This window comes from Canis aureus, chromosome 26, assembly GCF_053574225.1.
Source record: "Canis aureus isolate CA01 chromosome 26, VMU_Caureus_v.1.0, whole genome shotgun sequence".
In the NCBI taxonomy this organism is placed as follows: domain Eukaryota; kingdom Metazoa; phylum Chordata; class Mammalia; order Carnivora; family Canidae; genus Canis; species Canis aureus.
In genome coordinates this window covers 24096051-24118842 of record NC_135636.1, presented here as the reverse complement: position 1 = coordinate 24118842, position 22792 = coordinate 24096051, and the positions used below count along the sequence as shown (strand labels likewise).

Below are 22792 nucleotides of genomic sequence, written 5' to 3'. Positions count from 1 at the left end.
CCTGAGCATGTCCTCTGATACAAGATGAGGTTTCACATCCTGCTCCCAGCCTCCCTCCTGGCCCTTGGAAAGCTTCTCCCAAGAAAGCTATTTCCTGATGGATACTGAGGTGTGCCTTTCCTAAGCCCTGGCCTATCCTCCCCGTACATGCAGAGCTTCTGTTCTGTATACTCTGGGCTTTGTTGAGGGGCAACTTCTGGCCAAAGTCCTGTTCACACTCCCTGCACACTTAAGGTGTCTCAGGATGGATTCCCCAGAGAGACAACAAAATGGAGGGTTGAGTGGTTTCTCAGAGAATGAGGGCAGAAGCAGACCTGCAATGTGTGGCCAAGAAGTCATTCTGTTTGATGGGGACCTCTGGATCTCGGGTGACCCTGTGGAGATGTCCCAGCTGAGTCAGGCATGGAGGTGTTGTCTCCCCATATCAACTGGCCACAAGCCAGAGCTACCAGTGGGGAGGGCGCAGTTCCCTGTGGCTTCAAGCAAGTCCCAGCAAGGAACTCCTCTGCGCAGCCCCAGGAACAGTAATGTGGAGCGGCAGGGGTGCTGGCCCGAAGAGGTTATCTGGGCAGAGCTCCCCAGGGTGTCCACATACAGATTATCCTTACCCTATGTGACAAAGGCTGACCAAGTCTCGTCTCCACTCCCTATAAGCACACAGCTCCTCCCTGAGCACACCACCTTATCCTGTCTGTCTGCCTGCCTCTTCTTTTGCTGAGGTCTACCAGCACTCCCTGAACACATGACACTGCTTCCCAGGATGGCCACAGGATGTTGGGTGAATGTGGATTTACTGCTAAAGCCTCCCCTGCAGCCCCTGCACACACTTCCCACCTAAGTGCATCCTTCCCGGGTGGTGAGGCTTGACTTGGGGCTACCAAGTGGCCCACATTCCGCACAGATAAGGCTCCTCTCCTGAATGTTCCTGAAGCCTGGTGAGGACCAGCATGTCTCTGAAGCTCTTCTCACACTCCATGCACAGATAGGGACTACTGCTCACCTGGCACTTGGGTCCCAGTCTGATAGATTGCCAAAGTCTTGCCCAAGATCCCTGCCCAAAGAAGGCTTCTCACCTTACTGCATCCCCTGGGTTCTGATAAGATTTGATTTACAGCTAAAGCCTCGCCCACACTCCCTGAAAATATCATGCTTCTCACCTGAGTACATCTTCTGGTGAATGAGGAAGAGTCATTTTTGGCTAAAGCCTTGGCCACACTCACTGCACGAGGAAGGCTTCTCTCCCAAGTGTGTCCAGTCGTGTATGCTGAGACCTGGCATACTACAAAAGCCTTGGTCACACTCCCCACAAACAAGACTTCTCCCCTGACTGCATCCTCTGGGGTTTTCTGAGGGTTGACTTATCACTAAAACCTTGTCCACATTCCAGGAACACATAGGGTTTCTTCCCTGAATGTGTCCTCTGATGTCTGATGAAGGATGACTTCTCACTGAAGCCTCGGCCACACTCACCGCACATATAAGGCTTCTCCATTGAGTGTATCCAATGGCATCTGATGTGGGTCAACTTAACTTTAAAGCCTCGCCCATACTCCCTGCAATCATAGGGTTTCCCTTATAAGTGGGTCCTCTACCTTGTAATTAAGTATGATTTCAGGCTACAATCTGGTTCACAGTCCATACTGCTGACTGCTCCAGATTTTGAGGCTTCTTCCGCTCCTCAGTCTGTTTGGACAAGGTTTCACCTTTGAGCTGAGGTGGGCTCTATTTCTACCACCATTATGCCTTCTCTAGTTCTTGCTGACTGTCCCAGGGGCAGGCTAGGGAATACACCTAAGGTCTCTGTCTCCTCTGTCCTCGCACACAAGGGTTGGGAGCCACCTTCCCTCTGTTGACCTTCTGTATTTCCACTCCAGCAGTTCTGAGCAAGATACTGCTGCTCCTGATGCCAGGGAACAGAGTCTGCTGGATGGAACTGATTCTCTACATATAAGCCCAGAAAGATCTAGTGCACATGTTGGCTTAGGAATTGCTGACAGGAGAAGGCCAAAAGGCAGGAGGCAAATTCTGGGTAGATTTCTGGCTTTGGTTGTGCTGGAGAGAGAGAGAGTTTTCAGTTAGAGAAGCCCTACATAGGGCCGCCGGGCAGCTCTGTCTTGTCCTAGGACAGAGCGTCTTATGCCACATCTGTAATTAATAATACATATACAACACAATTTGTTCCTCACCAATATTTCCTTTATATTCATTTCTGCACATTCCATTTTATATTGCACTCCACAAAATCCATAACAAAACACGTGAGACAGGAACCTTTCAAGTAAGCACTGTATGCTGTAAACAGCTTCAGTTACCTTCACCTTCCCTTTCTACTAAATAATCTAAGCCATCGATACTGACATCAACACGTAACTGTCCATTACTCAGTTCTACTTGGGCCTAACCGTCTCTGTGACCTATATGAAATCACCTCCATGACTTTTCTTATTACAAAACAAGACTGATCCACGTAAAAAGTCACTTGGTCTGAAGAGCTTCCAAATGTAGGAAACGGTGTATGAATCAGTGGTTACAGAGATTATATATGAAACAAATTGTGGGGGTACCTGAGTGCTCAATCCATTAAGCATCCACCTTTGGCTTAGGTCATGATCTCAGGATCCTGGGATGTTAGGCTCCCTGCTCAGTGGGGAGTCTGCCTCTCCCTCTGCCCCTCTCCCCACCTTCTCCAATTGTGCTCTCTGCTCTCTCTCATGCTGACTCACTCTCAAATAAATAAATAAATAAATAAAATATTTTTAAAAAAGAAATAAATCTGAATTTCAGGTTTCCCATCCCACACAAATACTTACTAGAAGTTTCTAAGTGCTAGGTTCTCTATTAAGCTCTGTAGATTCAGTATTAGACAAGAAAAACATGGCCCATGATTTCAGGATTCCAGCACCTTATGTCCAAACCAATCCCATCACAAGCACATCAGACTTAGCTATGGGATTTGCTTTGGCCAATGATGACTGAATAGCTAGTGCCACTTCCAAACAAGTTTTAAGAGGTACTATGTGGGTGCCTGGGTGGCTAAGTTGGCTAACTGGCTGACTTCAGCTCAGGTCATGATCTCAGGGTAGTGGGATCAAGCCCTGCATCAGGCTCTGAACTCAACAGGGAGCCTGCTTCTCCCTCTTCCTCTCCCCCTGCCCGTCCCCTGGCTTGTGCTCATTCAATCTCTCTCTCAAATAAATAAATAAAATCTTTAAAATAAAGAAAAGATGCACTATGTGATCCCATAGTGATCCTTTCCCCTCTTTCTTAACAACCTCAGGACTCAGATGAGTCTGTTCTTTTTGTCTGAATTCCAGAACCAACAGAGCTGAACTACATCTGAACTTAGACAAAAGGCAATATAAGTGAGAAAGGAACATTTGCTATGACAAGCCACCAAAGTTTGAGGGGGTTTGTTATCACAGAATTATCTAGTCTAAGCTAACTCAAAAATTCCCCCTAGGAAAGCTTTAAAGATTATTTCAGTGGAAATTGGCCCACTTATTTCTAGCTGTAGAGAAGAAGAGACATCATAACATGAGTATGTAAAGAATTAGAGAAAAAAAGAAAAGCTTATTTTGGAAGAAAAACACTATGATCTCAATTTTTGACAAGTCTAAGAATAAACTTGTGCTGTCTTATAACCTAATAGAAATATAAAGGTAAAGCAAAAGTGACAGAGAAAATGGGTTTATCGTAATATGTGATGGGCAAAATCATTAAAGTTCACAAATTCCTTAAGGATATGAATAGAGACACAGAAAAACAACAACAACAAAAAAGTATGTGACACTAGTCCTCTGGATCAGCCTAAGAAAAGAGAAAGAAATAAGAGAAAAGCCCAAAAGAGCCCATGAGAGACCGGAGAACTGTAGAATATTATGTGTTGAGCAAAATAAAGGAATCAAGGCTTCCAGTATCAAGAATAATATGAACTAGGTCATTTTAACATTTTCCTTTGAACCCATTAAACGTACTAACAGAGAAGAAGAGAATAATAGGACAAGAGAAAACTAAAAATAAAAACAAAATCTAGTTAGGCTGACCAGCTAAGGCTAAATCAAAATCCACAGAACCAGACCAAAATGGATGAACCCAAAATTGATGGATCAGATCAAAACACAAGGGACAAGATGGAAATGGAAGAAAATGTGATTAATTCATATCGGGGAAATAGCTATGCCATTTGAAGGAAACTGCTGAAGAAATTTCTGCCTGAAACTAGTTTGTGTCTCCAAAAATGTGACTCCTCTCTACATGTTTTATCTAGATAAAATATCTAGAACGGCATGATCTAATGTGGTAGCCATGAGTCACACGGGTTTACTGAGCACTTGAAAGGTGGCTAGTCTGAATTAAGATGTGCTCTCACTGGAAAATACACACCAGAGTTTGAAGGTTTAGTAACAAAAAAATCTAACTTTTCTATATTGATTACATGTTAAAATGGTAAGATTTTTTATATACTGGGTTAAAGAAAATGTTATTAAAATTAATTTCACTCATTTGTTTTTGCTTTTTAGAATGCAGTTACTAAGAAATTTAAAATAGCCCACCTGACTCATATATTTCTACTGGGCAGCACTAAGCTAGAACAAGCAGTGGGACAATTCAACTCACAAGCTAAACCTGGCTGTCTCCTTCTGTATAGTCCACAACCAAGAATTTTTAAATAGTTGGGAAAAAAAGTCAAAAGAATAATCATATTTCACGATACATAACAATTATATGGAATTCAAAATTCAGGGTTCACAAATCAAGTCTTATCGGAACATAGCCCCCACTCATTCGCTTACATGTTGTCTGTGGCAATTTTACTCTCCAAGGGCCAACCCCGGAGCAGTTACAGAGAGACCATATAGCCTACAAGCCTAAATTTATGTGGCCCTTTACAGAAAAAGCTGGCCACCTCTTGATCCAGAGTAATGTCCTAATTGAAAGTGTTTACCAATCCAGGTTTAAACAACCAATGTAAGTTTTTTTAAGTAAATGAAAAAAAATATGACTTACGAAACCCAAAAGCCATACAAACTCTGACATGTACCTGTGCCTTTTGCAGCAGAAGACATGTTCACTACTCTCTCCATTGCCAGCTGTCCCCCTCTCTCCCACCTCACTGGCCACCTTACAGTTCTTTATGCCCAACAGGTACATCCCTTCTGGAACATTTTAGCACAACAAGTCCCTGCACCAGAAATGCTCTTAACCCAGACACCCAGAGTTCCAACTCCCTTAGCACATTCTATCTTTGGTCACATGGTCCCTCCTCATTGATTTCAAATCCCCAGTTGAAAATTTTAGTCAGGCACCTCTCACACTCAATACTCCCTTATCCTGCTCTATTCTATCCTGATGTTATACTCTGTAGCGTTTATCACTTTCTAACATACCGTGTTATGAGATCCCTGCATCTAAAGCTTTTGGTTTGTCGTCTGTCACCACGTACTAGAAAGTAAGCCCTAATGGACAGGGGTTACTATTTTATTACTAATGTGTTCTAAGTGTCTAAAATGTTTTCTGGCACAAGTATATAGCCAATACATCTCTACTGAATTAATGAAGGAAAGAACACATCCTTACCCAACGAGAGCAGATTCCTATAATTCTCTAGCAACACTTCTTTGTAGAGGTTCCTCTGTTCAGAGCTTAGTCCCTTCCATTTGCATCCGTGAAGACCACAGCCACATCCCGGAGTGTAACCGGTACCTAAAAACAAGCAGTAGGTTAATAGACAGCAAACCACCATCCATTTTCCCAGTGTGAGGAGTCGATCCTTTCTGATGGCCCTGGAGAGCCTGGATATGTGAGAAGTTGACCTAGTTCTTTTCAGAGTACACAGTTCTCTGTATCAAGTTCTTTGGGCCCCTACAGGCTTTGTGTTAAAATCTAAGGGGCACACAGCTGACACATAAAAACACATTCCTGGCCCTTGGGATTTCGCTGGCAAAAAGATCTGCGAATCAATCTGCAAGCCCCAAGCAATGCTCAGGAAAGTGACCTTGAGGATTCATTTTATTTATTTTAAACTCTGAGATGGAAGAGGAGAGGATGGGCTGGAGAAGGAGAGCACAGGTACATGGGGGCTTGTGCTGGGCATCAGGGGACGGTGAAGAGTTAGAGGAAAAAAATGGAACAATCTTCAACTGCAAAGAAAAGATGGGGTCAGTGATGTGCATCTGTAAGAGAGGCAGGTTACTAAAATCTGTCTTTGTAGGGACACCTGGGTGGCTCAGCGGTTGAACATCTGTGTTTGGCTCAGGGTGTAATCCCCGTCCTGGGATCGAGTCCCACATCGGGTTCCATGTGAGGAGCCTGTTTCTCTCTCTACCTGTGTCTCTGCCTCTCTGTGTATCTCTCATGAATGAATAAATAAAAAATCATTTAAAAAAATAAAATCTCTCTTCCCTGCCCTAATGCTAAAAATAAAGCCCCTAATGCTTCACTTGTCACATAGCGAAGAATGTCACGTGTGCAAAACAGTTGGCAGGGGAATGGCAGTAATGTTCAAGGGAAGGGGCATTTACAGATAATTTAATCTTCTTTTAAAACCTGACACTTTATCAAGGTATAATTTAAAATTCACTGCTTTAGAAGATTCACCCATTTTAAGTACAGGCATTCCTTGTGCAAATCTCAGTTGCCATAGTTTAGTTAAATAACACCAAACCCCGACCAAAATGGTTCAAATGTCAGTTACTGTGGCATATTAACTGCAAGTAACGGCCTCAAGCAGACTCTGAGGCCAGCTCTCCAGTCCGCCAATCACTATGTAAATGACAGGTGCACATCATGGCCAGTAACCAATTATGTCACTTCTTTTGAAGTCTACCTCCACACACTGCAGTCCTTTTACTATGAGTAAGGCCACTGTTCTATGTATGGGCCTATTTCTGGACTCTTCTGCTCCACCGGCTCACCTGTCTATCCTTATACCAATATCCCTGTCTTAATGACCCTGGCATCATGAGAGATCCTGATAGCTGATAATCCAATTTTCCAACTTTGTTCTTCTTCAAGAATACCTTGCCTATTGGGGGGCATATAAAAACATATAAAACATATAAAAACAAACCATGAAGAAAAATGAAGCACAAATACTACCATAAATGAATCCCAGGTACAATGTTGAACAAACACAAAAAGGTACAGACTATGTGATGACATTCATTAAAAAACAACAACAACAAAAAAAAACCCCAAAAAGTAGGAAAGGAATCTGTGATGTTAGAAGGCAGGAGAGGACTATCCTCGGGGGAGTATCGTCTGGAAGATTAGAAGGCTTACAGGAGTGTAATGCTCACGAGTGGCAGTGTTCTGCGCCTTGATCTGGGCACTGGTTACATGGCTGTGTTCACTTCCTGAGAGTCTGGGTACATTTCTGAACTGCATGCTTTGCTATATGTCTATTACAACTCAATCAAATATAAAACAAACAAAAACGTTAACCTGGTCGGGTTAAAGTGCTTCTTTTCCTCAGAAAACTGCTGATGATCTACAATGTCTGCCCATAGCAGTGGTGCACAATGAGGACACTTCTTAGCTTACACACCTGATCTTCAGAATTTGCGGCAGCAGGTGAAAGTGCCAAAAAAAAAAAAGTGATGTGATCCACATACTTTTAATACTCTGTGAACTAAGTGCTCACAATTTAGATTTTTAAAAAAGATTTTATTTATTTATTCACGAGAGACACAGGAAGAGAGAGGCAGAGACATAGGCAGAGGGAGAAGCAGGCTCCCTGCAGGAGCCTGATTCAGGACTTGGTGATCCTGGACCCCAGGATCACAACCTGAGTCAAAGGCAGATGCTCAACCACTGAGCAACCCAGGTGCCCCTAGATTTTTTTTTAACAAGGAATTTAATAGGTATTTAACTTGAAAATACTGGAGACACATTTGATGATAATGCTTTTCACACCAAACGCTCCAGGCATAGGGTCTGATGGTGATAGCGACCCTTGAGGACCACACATAGCATATTACCCCTGACCACAGATATTACAGACGGAAGCAGGCATAAAAGGAATGAAAGGTTCGCAATGTGCATCCCTCCTGAAACTCAGAACAGTACAAAGACTCTACAACTCTAATTCTCTGATTCCTATGAAGTTACTTCTTATAACCTAAGCAGTGGTGCTTTGTGATCACACATTTACCTGGGCTCCCTCAACTGCAAGTGTACTTTAACTGTCATCACTAGGGCAACTGGCCTTTCTACTGGGTATTTTAATTTCCTGAAAAAGAGAAAGCATATAGCCTGTTGGCCTCATGGAACTGCAGCTTCCCCTTAACTGTTCACCACCCAAATCCCCATTGTTTTCAGCAGCACTGCTGAGACTTCAACCTCCTATGCTAGTTCCAAATAAAGCCAGTCACCTGAGGCAGCACACTGCTGGTTCAGTTCTTAGACCTGCCTCTCCTCCAGGGGAGGATGTTGGCGCCTCTTGGCAATTCTTGGGAGCTGGAGCAAGGAACAAGATCAGCTCTCAGTAACACTCCTGCTTGAAAAGAGGGCCACTAAACAGCATGTTTTTTTTCTCAGCTTGCCCCTCCTGGCTCAGGATCCTTGCCCTATGAGCAAACTGGAGAAAAGGCAACAGGTCTCTCGTGATTCGTATGATTTTACTCATATGTGGAATTTATGAAACAAAACAGATGAACATGGGGTGGGGGAAAGAAAAGAGAGAAACAAACCATGAGAGATTCTTAACTATATGGGGCACCTGGTGGCTCAGTCCATTAAGCGGCTGTCTTTGGCTCAGATCGTGATTCCAGGGTCCTGGGATGGAGCCCCGCTCTCTCTCAAATAAATATATAAATTAAATCTTTAAAAAAAGAAAGACTCAGGATGCCTGAATTGCTCAACAGTTAAGCTCTGCTTTTGGCTCAGGGTGTGATCCTGGAGTTCAGGAATCGAGTCCCACATTGGGCTCCCTGAGAGGAGTCTGCTTCTCCCTCTGCCTGTGTCTCTGCTTCTCTCTGTGTGTGTCTCTCATGAATAAATAAATAAAATCTTTAAAAAAGAGAGAGAGAGAGAGAGACTCTTTAACTATAGAGAACAGACTAAGGACTGATGGAGGAGAATGGGTGGGGGATGTGCTAAATGGGTGATGGGCATTAAGCAGGGCATTTGTATGTAACTGATGAATCACTGAATTCTACTACTGGAACCAATATTGCACTGTATGATAACTAGAATTTAGATAACAATTTTTTTAAAATTCAGCAATACAAAAGTAAAAAGATGTCCAGTGTGCAGTTTTCTTAGGGCAGATATGGAGTAAAACTTAAAAGTACACTTAAAATTTTAATGATCTGTTTTTCAAAAATACCACTTACATTGAAACGCTTCCTGGACTCTTAATATATACTCTGGGTATATTTTGCAACAAAGAAAAACACACAAATGACTAAGACAGTCTCTGACACACAGGCATGAGCCAATGCCTTTCCTCTTTCCAAGAAATAAAACATTCGGCTCAGGTCGTGATCCCGAGATCCTAGGATCAAGTCCCACATCGGGCTTCTCTCAGGGAGCCTGCTTCTCCCTCTGCCTATGTCTCTGCCTCTCTCTCTGTCTCTCATGAATAAATAAATAAATAAATGGAATCAGGGAGAAAGAAAAAAAGAAGAAAGAAAGAAAGAAAGAAAGAAAGAAAGAAAGAAAGAAAGAAAGAAAGAAAGAAAAAGAAAAAGGGAGAGAGAAAGGGAGAGAGAAAGAGAGAGAGAGAGAGAAAGAGAATATGCATTCATTCTCCGGGAAATAAGCCAGCATTTCAGGGGGAAAAAAAAAAAAAACTAACCCGACTCACCAGCATTTGGGGCTTGCCTTCCTTTTCTTGGAGCCCGTCAGTAGCTGGAGAAGGCAAACCTGGGGGAAGAAACAGCAGCTCTGAGGGGTCGGCGCCTATGACGCCCCCAGAGCAGCTCCTCTGGGCCGGAGGGGCAGGAAGGAGCCCCTGGCACTGAATCATCCTCCCCAAACCCCAGCTCGCTGTCCCCGCCCCGGTGCCTCTGCAGGCCCACCAGCTCTCACCTTCCACTGTGTGATTTTGAGTCCGTTCCTTCATGGTCTCTGTGTCGCCCCTCTCTTTCAGAGGCAACACCCGTCCCCTGGCCCTGCTCTCAGTGGGCAGAAGGGTCAGGCAACATCATGGCCCCAGAGTCAGCCTGGCATCTGCCGTGAAATTCTGCCCAAGGGCCAGTGGAAGTTACCTCATCTCCAGATCAACTTGTGCTGCCTGTGCTGCCTGGGCTGACTTCTCGGTGTCTGACTTGTAAAAGCCCATCCTGCTTCCATGAAGCCAGGACCTGTGCTACGGAGATGCCATTCGACAATGCAGTGAGCTTGACTGTGGGCCGGAGCCCAGGCCTCCTCCACAGGGGCCCTGTCCTCTCATACCTCCTCATTTGACGTGGCGCCTCAGGCTCCAGGGCTTCCTCGGACTTCACTTCTTCATCCCTTTCCAGCCTGTATACCCTCAAGTCTGGCCCCTGCCACTCTTCCTTATCTGTCAAAATGCACAATTCCAGGGCACCTGGGTGGCTCCATGGTTGAGCGTCTGGCTTTGGCTCAAGGGTATGATTCGGGGGTCCTGGGATCGAGTCCCACATCGGGCTCCCCATGGGAGTCTGCTGCTCCCTTTGCCTAGGTCTCTGCCTCTCTCTCTCTGTATCTCTCATGAATAAATAAATAAAATCTTAAAAAAGAGAGAGAGAAAGAAAACCAGTAGTCAATTCTACTTATAAAACTAGATGCAAAAATCCTAAATAAAACATTAGGAAACTAAATCCAGCTGTACCTTAAAGAAATAATAAAACATCATCACCAAGTAGACTTTATCCCAGAAATGGCCAAGACAGTTTAATGTCAGAAAACCTACCATGAGAGGACAACTTCCAGTTGTCTTTTAGTAAACTGATTAGGTGTTAAGTGTTTGGATATATATGTGTGTGGATATGTGTGTATAAATCTAAGGTAAAATATTTCTACCTGAGAATCTCCTTGTTAACATGTGACCCAACTGTTCACATTTTTGCTGTACTGGCGTCGTCACATCTATCCATCCACACAGGTGGGTACACGGACATTCAGTGTAGCAAACCCTTCAGGTTTTCTGCATGCATGTAGATTGTCATAAGAAAATATAGGAAAGATGGGATCTAAGGGACTTAAATATTTACAAAATATATAAATGAGTGTAAAAAACCAACTTCAATCTGGATATTGTTATTTCCCAGAGAAATCAATTTAATTATCTTATTTTTAAAAAAAATATATCTTATTTTCACTGTCTCATCTTCCCAATGGTGAATAAATATCTCTCTTACTCCATTACAAGAGACCTCAGGAATGAGAATCTATCTATGGCTATACAGAAAGTATAATTCATATTATACATCTGCAGAAAACAAAAATTGTCAGCACAATGTGTCACAAAATTCCACATCTCAACAGTCCCTCATGGACAGGATCTTCTGGCAGTGCACTGACTGTAACAGGCGTCTCAGACACGGCAAGTTATACAATTTATATACAGTACATCCAGATTCATTTCACTGTCCTTTTCTGTTTGCCAAGTCCACTGTGACAAATCTATTTCCTTATAAAAATACAATCATTTGGAGGTATCAGTGGCTCAGTCGGTTAAGCATCTAACTCTTGGTTTCAACTCAAGTCATGATCTCAGGGTCCTAGGATGGAGCCCCATGTCAGGTTCCCTGCTCAGTGGGAAGTCTACTTCTCTCCCTCCACCCCTCTCCCTGCTGGTGCTCTCTCGCTTTCTCTCTCAAATAAATAAATAAAATATTTTAAAAAAATAAATAAAAGACACTTTGAAAAAAATCATAATTAGGGGGCACCTGAGTGGCCCAGTCTGTTAAGCATCTGCCTTTAGCTCAGATCACGATCCTGGGGTCCTAGGATCAAGCCCCAGGTTGGGCTCCCTGCTCAGTGGGGAGCCTGCTTCTCCCTCTCCCTCTGACTCTCTCCCCTGCTCATGCTCTCTTTCTCTCTCTCCCTCTCAAATAAATAAATAAAGTCTTTTTAAAAAAATCATAATTAGGTTTTTTTTAAGATAAAAAAGCTAAACTAAAAAAAAAAAAAAAAAAAGCTAAACTATAAGGTTTAGAGATGCATATTTAGGTGACTGGCCTTAGTGAAACTGAGGGAAAGGTTACTTTTGGAAGGGAGGGACGAAGTTGTGATCAGAATGAAACAAATGGAGGGACATCTAAGGGGAGACCAACAAAGTTCTCCTTTTTGACCTCGGTGTTCACTTCCTTCTCATTCTACATACCCCTTTTGTGTAGCTTTGTTTCCTGTGTTGTATTTTATCATAAAAGGGAAAATATATAATGACACAAAAAAATAAAACTGTGGTGTTAGGGCAGGAACAGACAGTAAATGGAAGAGAATAGACTCCATGAATATTTGGGGTTTTAGTGTATGGTAGATACAGCATCTCAATACAGCCAGGAAAGGATGGCCTCTTTTCATAAAGGATTGAGGCAAGCTGCTATCTGATTGGAAATGAGATTCTTAGCTCACATCTTACATAAAAATAAATTCCAAGCAGTTTAAGAGTTAAAGATTAGAAACAAAAAAATATAAACATTTTAGAAACATATAGAAGAATATATAGAGGACTGTGGGGAAAGACAGATCTCTAAAATAGAAAAAAAAAAAAAATAACACTATAAAATCCAGAACCCATTAAGGAAGAAGTGGATAAGTCTTACTACATATTGATTAAAGACTTCAGTTTAACCAAAGACATCTTTAGGAAAGGTGGGGTGGCATAAACATGTATGTGTGTGTTTAATCTTTGTCTTTTCATAAAAACAAAATACTGGAAGGATACATAGAAAATTAGTAAAACTGATGATCTACGGGAAACAAACCTGTCTTTATTTACATTCACATTTATTTATATCAATGTGTCCTAGGATGCAAAATATCAAAACAAAATCTTAAGTAAATGAATTTAAATTTAGCAAAGTGGCAGGATATAAAGAGTCAATATGCAAACATTAACTGTGCTTATAAATATTGGTAGAAACAACTGGAAACTTACATTTATTTTATTTTTTTTAAGATTTTTAAAATTTGAGAGAGTGTGTGTGCACACGAGTGGAGGGAAAGTGAGAGAAAAGTTATTTATTTGAGAGAGAGGGTGTGTGTGCGCACATGAGTGGGGGGAACATCAGAGGAAAAGTGAGAAAATCTCAAGCAGACTCTGGGCTAAGCGTTGGAACCTGATGCGGAGATCAATCTTACGCCCCCAGGGATCATGACCTGAGCCAAAATCAAGAGTCAGATAAGCTTAACCAACTGAGCCATCCAGGTGCCCCTAGAAACTTACATTTATTTTTTTTATAAATTTTTATTTATTTATGATAGTCACACAGAGAGAGAGAGAGGCAGAGACACAGGCAGAGGGAGAAGCAGGCTCCATGCACCGGGAGCCCGACGTGGGATTTGATCCCCAGTCTCCAGGATCGCGCCCTGAGCCAAAGGCAGGCGCCAAACCGCTGCGCCACCCAGGGATCCCGAAACTTACATTTAAAAAAGCATTTCCAAAAGCATCAAGAACACAGATGTATAGGAATAAACTTATAGAGAAAAGTTGCTGGGGGAAGGATGGTGGCAACCTGGCCTGGAGTAATATTCTCTGTAAAAGCCCCTGACCTTAATCTGCCCTGGGATCCTAGAGAAATAAACAAGGCCTCTGTGTCTCAAATAGGACACTGCAGGACACAAGATGTCAGAAAAAGCAAAGGAACTTCGCCCATGGTTTGGAACTCAGAAAGCATTGTAGGAATGCACAAGGTCAGTGGTCCACACCCAAAAGTGGGCTCCAGGAGTCCAGAAGTCTTCTCTTTCTCCACCCACTCCTCTCTGGGCAAGCAGGGATATAAGCAGGTGGTGAGGATGAAAGAGGTACTGTGAGCTTCAGGACTATCTCCTGGCCCCCAGATACCAGGCTAGAAATCCCCAAGTTTAAAGGAGGGGTGCTCCCCTTCCTTTGAAGGAAAAAGAAAAAGAAAGCTTCAGATCCCTCAAAGAAGAATGTAGACAGCTTCTAACGGACAAAATCAGGTGTGGGCATCAGAGTACAACCTACCCTGACATGTTCCTATTAAATAGGGAATTGAGGGACACTGGGTGGTTCAGCGGTTGAGCATCTGCGTTTGGCTCAGGGCGTGATCCTGGAGTCCTGGAATCGAGTCTCACGTCAGGCTCCCTGCATGGAACCTGCTTCTCTCTCTGCCTGTGTCTCTGCCTCTCTCTGTGTGTCTCTCATGAATAAATAAATAAAATCTAAAAAAAAAATTAAATAGAGAATTGATTGTTTTTAATGGCTCTGGGCTTCAAGTTGTAATATTATTAGGAACAGTTAACATTTACTAAACTCTTACTGTATGCCAGACACCATTCCAGGCACTGTACAAATTTTACCTCTTGAAGACCCCATAGGCTAGATCTTATGATAAACTGAGGCAGTTATAAATCTTGCTCAAGCTGACAAAGCTAGAAAGTTCCTAGATTTGAACTCTAGCTGTACAGTGCCAAGCCATTTGCAACAGTGGTAATGTCAGTAGTGGTCAAGCCCTGTAACAACTAAGTGTATCCACACATAGCATTGAGGGGATGTATATGGAACAAGATTGGCTGCCCATTTATTAATGTTGAATATAGGGGCTCCTGCGTGGCTCAGTGGTTGATCTTGGCTCAGGTCGTGATCCCAGGGTCCTGGGACTCTAGTCCTGCATTGGGCTCCCCACAGGGAGCCTGTTTCTCCCTCTGCCTAGGTCTCTGCCTCTCTGTGTCTCTCATGAATAAACAAAATCTTTAAAAATAAATAAATAAATGTTGAATATATGATAGGTCCATGGGGGTTCATTGTACTACTCTACTAGTAGGCTTACAATTTGTCCTTACAAAAAACTAAAACTAAAAGTAAAGCCCTGATTCCTGGACCCAATCAGATGCCAGAAATGAATCCAAGAGTCAGCAAAGTCAAAGTCAAAGGTCCCCGTCCTACTGAACTCCACTAAGTCCCAGGCCAGAGGTTTGACCCACAACACACAAAGGAAAATCAGAAAAGGGGGAATAAGCCAAACTGGCCACTCACATGACAACCAAACTCCAAAATCTTTGCCACAAAGCAAAATGCCAAGACAAACCTGAGACAACAGGTCCCAGAGAAGCAGACCTACCCCCACTCAAAACACTGCTTAGATGCAAGCCCCACTAGTTCAGTCCACCATCACTATAGGATGCTTGTCCCAGGCCAAAACTTCTCCTACTCCCCCAAAACCCCCAGGGACTCCAAACACTGACCCCCAAACCAAGTATATTTCAAACACAGCAAGCTCATCTCCACCCACCCAACCCCAACAAATCAATGCGTGTTGGATGTTCCACATGTTGGGGCCAGGCGGGAAGGGAAACTCCTCAAGATGGCGGATACGCCAAAATGGCTGAGGTTCCTGTCACCACCTCCACTTGGGACGCCAATGGACCAATGACCTGCTGACAGCTTGAGCAGACCCTTACACCTCTCCTTTGGACTTCCCCAACCGAACCCAATGCCCTTCAAACCCCAGAGGAGGAAGTCACCTTTGACTGGTCGAATTGCAATCCTTCCTTTGCATAGTGAGGATCACTCTGACTGGTTGGATTGCAATCCTTCCTTTGCATATGAGCCAACCAATAGGAAACCGTTCTGCCTTACAACGTTATGTAAACCCCCTACCACCTTGTCTTGGCGCGACTTCCTCGACTCACTCTCTTTCCCCCGTGAGTCGTGGAACCTCGCCCGAGGGTGCCTGCAATAAAATCTGTTCTTGGACCCTCGCTTGCCTTGGCGGTCTCATTTCCACCTAGTTACTAAAAAACTTAACACCACACACTCCAAATGATGTGCCCCAAAGAGTAAGTCCCACCAAAAGCAACAACCCAAAACCTGACATTCACAATCAGTCCTGGGTTTCCACAACCAGGCCTAGTTGCAGGACCCAAGTAAATACCTCCTGAGCCAAATGTGGAGGTCGAGAAAAATTAAGGCCATCCCACCTAAAGTTTAGCATTAGCACAAGTACGGCCATCTTAGGTCCCTGTGAATAAGAGCTGAACTTTATGGGAAAAACTGCAGAATGTCCTCAATGTCCTCGGCAGGGCAGGTAATCCCATATCAGAAAGACAACAGAGCTCAGAATTGCCCTCGGCAGAGAATCCCATATCAGAAAGACAACAGAGCCCACCCCGGTAGAAAGTCCCATATTAGAATGAGAACAGAGCTCAATGCTCTTAAGCCCCATACCAGAATGTAAACAGAACTTGAGAAATTCCTCCACCCCTTCTGAAAATCCCCTAGACCAGCCTATAAAAAACCCAGCTGTAACCCACTTCGGGGTCCAAGTCTCTGCTCCGCTGTGTCGGGTACACTTGGACCCAAGCTCGAGCTTGTAAATAAACCCTCGTGTGTTTGCATCGGTGTCGGCTCCTTGGCGGTTTCTCAGATCCGCAATCTTGGGCACAACACCAACCGCACGAGGGCTCCACCGAACAGCGGGGGTGTTTGTTATTTGACCCTGGCTGAACTCAGCCCCACACTCAAACCCCGCGGACCCACACTGGAGCTGTCCCCATTCGGGGGCTGTATGGCCCAGGATATGTCCACTCCCTTCAAAAATAAAAGTTATGCAGGCTCAAGTCACTCGGCCTAGCCAGGGAAGGGAGGTCGGCGCAGCACCCCCAGCTCAGGGATGCAGGGCGGGCTGAGTGTCACCCTGCTCCCCCGCCCGTGCGCGCCCCCTCCTCCCCACAGGTGACCCCTACCCCCCACTCCACTCGCCGGCCTGAGCCGCCGCACTCCCCACCTGCCGCGCTCTAGCTGGGTCCCTGACCCCAGGCCGGCCCTCTGCCCACCCTTCTAGCCCCCCTGGAAAGACCCCGAGGGGCCGAGGACCGGAGGAGGACTCGCTCCTCGCCGCGGGCGGGATCCGGCCGGTCGGCCCTTGGCCCGGGCGGGTCCTCGCCAGAACTACACTTCCCAGAATCCCCGCGGGCACCGCCTCCCGCTGCGGCCAAGGCGGCCGCTCCTCGTTCGCGGGTCTCATTTACTAGGACGATGACTTTGGCGATGACAGCCTCCCCGTAAAACAAGTCGTGGTTTCTGTATAAAATCACAGCTCCCTCTGCGGGTTCTCCGGAAAGACTACACTCCCCAGAAGCCTCTGCGGCAGCTCCCTGCACAACTTCGGGATCCAGATCCTCCCTGGGAGGCTGGGGTCTGGCGTCCCAAAGCATTTGTGGTTTGGCTTCTGGCCTGAGTTTTTGCATTTCAGCTTTGTTTGCTTTCCTCCCGTGACAGAGCTAAATTTCCATAGGCCTAGGCTCTATGATATACACACAGCCCTCTGCGTGTGCCATGTGTGCAACAAATGGTATGGCCAGTTTGGAAGACAGCTTGCCAGTTACAAAACTAAACATACTCTTACCAAGTGATGCAGCAGTTGTGGTCCTTGGTGATGTGATGTGGTCCAGGAGGGAATTGTCTAGAAAGATTTCTTGAGAGGTCTTCGGTGAAAAAAGGTGCTTTTATGATAGCACGGGGACAGGACCATGGGCAGAAAGACCTGCACTGTGAAATTGTGAGGAGTGATTGATTATATACCTTAAGTTGGGGGGAGGGTGATATTAGAGATAAAGTAAGTCTCTAAGGAGATTTTCTCTCTCTCTTTTTTTTTTTAAAATCTTCTTTATTTATTCATGAGAGACACACAGAGAGAGGCAGAGGCATAGGCAGAGGGAGAAGCAGGCTCCCTGCAGGAAGCCTGATACAGGAGTTGATCCCAGGACCCCAGGATCACAACCTGAGCCAAAGGCGGTTGTGCCAACTGCTGAGGCTCAACCACTGAGCCACCCAGGTGCCCCTCCAAGGAGATTTTCATATGTTAAAAGAGGTTTACAGAATCCTGGAGATCTGGATTTAGTCAAGCCAAGGTTGCTTTTTGCCTCTAGCAAAGCATTAACATTAAAGCAGCTGTGAATTCCTTGAGAAATACCATCTTACTCTACCTGTCTCAGGTATTTATCAATGGGCTGCAAGTTGTAAGGAAATTTAATTTTATCTACATTTTTTTTGCCTTTGTTCTCCTCATCAGTTATGACACTGATAGAAATGAGCTCAGAATCACATATTGCTTTTAATGTTTTCAAATGTAGTCAAAAGCACTCAAAAGATTTCTTAATGTGACATGGAAGAACTACAATGAACCAAAGCAAGATTTGTATTAACAACTCCAAAATCACACACTATTTTTAAAAATCCTTTTTGTTGAGAGTAAAAGTGAACTAAGAATCTAAGAGTATCTGTGAAATCAGCTCAGAATCCCTTATTATTCTCCAAAGAACATTCAAAAGTATTCCAAAACACAAAAGTATTCAAAAGCACTGAATTTTTTCTTGTTAAAATCACTACTGTTAACTATATAACTAGATAAAGAGGGATAACCTCAGACATGTGTATCTTCTGGAGCTTCTTTTACATTCTCTATTCTAATAATAGCTAATTATCTAGTTCTGGATTATCTTGTTATCTCTACTAGTATTACAAGTACAAGAGAGAATACAAGTTCTCACTAGTTATATTAACAAGGAATGAATTATACTTAAGAGGAATTTTTGATTCAGAGGTTCTGGGCTGAACCTTTGGCCTTGACTTTGACCATGGACATGGACATCAACTTTAGATTTGTGAGGGTCAATAAGAGAGTGAGAAATAGGGTCAGGGTGGTAGGATCAGGAGTGAACATTTCTCAGTCAGGAAGTCTATATAGGTCATGATGCGGATCATTAAGGATAAGTGTCAGGGTCAGTGATTGTTAGGGGGCAAGGGGAGTCAGACTTAGGGTGATTTGAGGATCAAGGTCAGAGTCAGAATGAGGGCAAGTATAGAAGTGTGAAGGTGATGGCGTGAGGATGTGGGTCAGGGTGAGAGTGAAGTTGAGAGTTACAGGGAGGGTCAGGGCTGGTGTTTGGGAAAGAGTCAGATTGAGTGTTTCATTCAGGTCAGAATCAAGATGAGATGAAGGTCAGGGTCATGGAGAGGTTAAGAGTATGGTTTAGGGTAAAGGTTATCAAGATGAGGCCCATGGTCACTCTTAGAGTCAGGCAGTGTTTGACTTAAGATAGGGTAGATCACAAGGAGGGTCAGTGTCGGAGTGAGAACAGCAGCAGAGTGTGAGGGTCAGCATGAGAGTGAGGTCAAGGTCAGTGTCAGGATAAATACCTGTTTGAGGAACAAGCTCAAAATGAGGATGAGTGAGAGGGGGAGGGGAGGGTCTGGTTTAGAGTCAAGGACAAAGCCAAGATGAAGCTGAGGGTCAGGGCGAAAATGAGTGTGACAGTGAAAGTCAAGTGTGATTCAACTGTGAGCTTTAGGGTCAGTTTCAGATGAGAGTCAGGATGGGGATCATAGTGATGATGTTTAGTCAAAGTGTTAGGGTAAAGTTGAATATGAGATTCAGGGTCAGGATGAATATCGTAGTGAGACTGAGCTTGAGGGTATCATTCATGGTCAGTGTCAGTGCCATGGTGAAGGTCATAGGGTGACAGAGTGATGTCAGGGTCAAAGTGAGAGTCAGGTTTAGTGTGCAAGTCAGGGTCAGGGTCAGGGTCAGGGTCTGGGTCTAAACATGCTCTCACCCACAATAAGACATTTTATTTGAAATGTTCCTGGACCTGAACCTGGACCTTAATTGAAAGTGTGGTTTTCTGCCTGTTTTCAATTATTCTGATTATTTTCATATGGATTGTATCTCAGTCACCATAGGAAGTTACCCTAGATATGAATGAACTCAAGTTCAGGAAGGGGGATGTAGCCTCTGGGGCAACGGGTAACCGCTAAAGTCAAAAGTGCGACTCAGACTCTGTAGGGGGAAGTGTGGATCTAGCCAGCAGGGCATACGGTAGGGACTTTGCTTCTGTTTGGAAAAGTATGGTCTTAACTTCTGATGTGGGAAGTAGAATCTTTGCTCTTCAAATAGGAGATGGGGACTTAGCTTCTGGAGCTGAAATCTAGACGTACTGGGGGTGGGGGTGGGGAGCAGGGACATAGGTCCTGGTGGTCTCACTCAAAACTACTTCTGTCTGGGGAAAAGAGGGGCCTTTATGCCAGACCTGAAAAGCTCCCCCTAAAGAGTAAGAGAAGCAGGAAATTTTGAGATGAAGCTTCTGAGCTTGGATGCACACGTAAAGTTTACAAAGCACTTATGATGCTTATGAGATTTGTTTGAAATGAATGAGTGGTTTTGAGCTTGATTTCCCATAAACTCTTAGATACACTCCAAGTTACTCTATGAATGTCCTTTCGAGAATGCTTGAGTGGGGCTTGTGTTACATATGAATTATCTTTAAGAGGCAATAAGAAGTTTCATTTGAAATGAATGAGTGGTTTGGAACTTGATTTCACCAAAAGTGCTTAGTATTGACTCTATTTACTCTAATTCCTCCATACAAGGTAGATTAAGGAATAATGACATCTTCTCTAATACTGCTTAGATTTATCTAATTGGTTTTAACTCATTTTTATTTGCTTTCACCATTAGAAATTTCCTTAGAGGGGAATGTCTGATTCTTAGCTTGTTTACAGACATGTTGCTCATTTGTACACATAGTTTAGTTTCAGGTTATTTTCACTAACTCAACATATTACTTTTGATTTACTTTACATATGAAGGTGTGATTGATACTCTTTTTACTTAACCTACTTAATTTGCACTAAGAACTTTTAAGGGGACGGTGTGTTTCTGAGCTTATTTGCACATAAAGAAATTTCCACATAGCACTATAAAGCTCATACATTTTATCACAAATGTGTGCTTTCGAGCTTGATTTCACAGAGATGCAATTTGTTCTAATTTCCCATAGGAAGTTAGGTTTAGGAATACTACTTATATTTATTTTAATTTGCTCTAACTTGCAATGAGATATTTAGTTTGAGATGTGTCTTTCTGAGCTAATTTGTTAATTTGGGGATCCCTGGGTGGCTCAGTGGTTTAGTGCCTGCCTTTGGCCCAAGGCGTGATCCTGGAGTCCTGGGATCCAGTCCCACATCAGGCTCCTGGCATGGAGCCTGCTTCTCCCTCTGCCTGTGTCTCTGGCTCTCTCTCTATCATGAATAAATAAATAAAATATTTAAAACTAATAATAATAATAATAATTTGTTAATTTGCCTTTCTGAGCTAATGCGCTATAGCCCTGACAAGAAATCAACATAGCTTAGTCTTCAGTTTAACATTAACTGCTTAATTACATTTATATTTACCTTAACTAATAAGTCACTAATAAGAAGTGACTTTTACCACAAAACCAAAATGTAGTTCTGCCTCTCTGCAGCAGACTTCCAACTTCCTAGTGAAAGCCTGTTCTGTGTCCTATGTCACAACCAAAGCTATAGTAAGATGTTGGTTTTATTTTATTTATTTTTCTAAGTAGGCTCCACTCCCAGCGTGGAGCCCAACATGGATCTTGAACTTACTTCCTTGAAACCAAGAGTCAGACACTTAACCACAATGAACCACACAGGTGCCCCTAGAAAGTTGATTTTAGTCATCCACATAATTTGTTACTGTTTTGGGTTCTTTTGTTTTCTTATGAATTGTAAGGAAAATACATTTGGGAAAGTGGATTTCTTTGAGAATACCTATTAACCTAGCCCAGAAATCATCAGCTGAAATAATCATTGACTACAGAGCCAACATTAATTTCAATCTCTACTAATGTCAGTTATCCTCTTGAGAAATTTTTTTTTTTAAGATTTTATTTATTTATTCATGAGAGACACAGAGAGAAGCAGAAACATAGGCAGAGGGAGAAACAGGCTCCCTCCCAGGAGCCAATGCAGGTCTCGATCCCAGGACCCCAGAATCAAGACCTGAGCCAAAGGCAGACACTCAACCACTGAGCCACCAGGTGTCCCATCTTGAGAAATTCTAATGTTAAGAATAAAAAATAGGGATGCCTGGCTGTGACTAAATATAAAGAGCATGCAACTCTTTATCTCAGGGTCATGAGTTTGAGCCCCACGTTGGGTATAGAGATTGATGTGGGAAACAAAGGCAGAAGAGAAATTATGAAATTTCCTTACTCCCTACCACCCATTGACAAGTCCTTAAAACAGGCAGAGTGACCTTCCTCTAGGGACTCTACTGCCTCCATGTTGATACCTTGCTAAAGGCAAAAGGCAGTCGTAGTCCAATTCCCAGGATCCTCTAAGTCTACTTTAACATATAAAAATTCCTCTAGGGCAGCCCGGGTGGCTCAGCGGTTTAGCGCCGCCTTCAGCCCAGGGTGTGATCCTGGAGTCCCAGGATAGAGTCCCACCTCGGGCTTCCTGCATGGAGCCTGCTTCCCCCTCTGCCTGTGTCTCTGCCTCTCTCTCTCTCTCCTCTCTGTGTATTCTCATGAATAAATAAATACAATCTTTTAAAAAATATAAAAATAAAAATTCCTTTAGAAAAAAAAATCCTTTAGAAATTTCCTTTATCTCTAAACCACCCAAGACACGTGTTGGCAATCATCCCCCAAGCATACGGCCCACAGATACATATCGGAAGGGTCTCATATGACTCAGGTTTTATTAGGTGGTAATAAGTGACGTTTCCCAACAATAGCTAGCCCTCTCACTGTCCTGGAAACCTTGCTTCCAAAATTCTTTAGAGAGTTACGGTATCCCTAACCCTCGCCCATATTGAAAGTATATAATGGGTCATTCCTCATGACC

At 43.6% G+C, this 22792-nt stretch overlaps 2 pseudogenes across 1 annotated transcript; both read right to left on the bottom strand.

The window, feature by feature from the left end:
• Positions 1-1074: 1074 nt before the first annotated feature.
• On the bottom strand, positions 1075-5066 carry LOC144298917 (zinc finger protein 343-like; annotated as a pseudogene).
• A 444-nt stretch (positions 5067-5510) lies between these two features.
• LOC144298062 (zinc finger protein 343-like) lies at positions 5511-14115 on the bottom strand (annotated as a pseudogene). Its single transcript, XR_013365039.1, has 3 exons — positions 10033-14115; positions 9809-9867; positions 5511-5703 (listed from the first exon to the last, which is right to left on the bottom strand). The product of XR_013365039.1 is annotated as a zinc finger protein 343-like (transcript).
• Positions 14116-22792: the final 8677 nt, after the last annotated feature.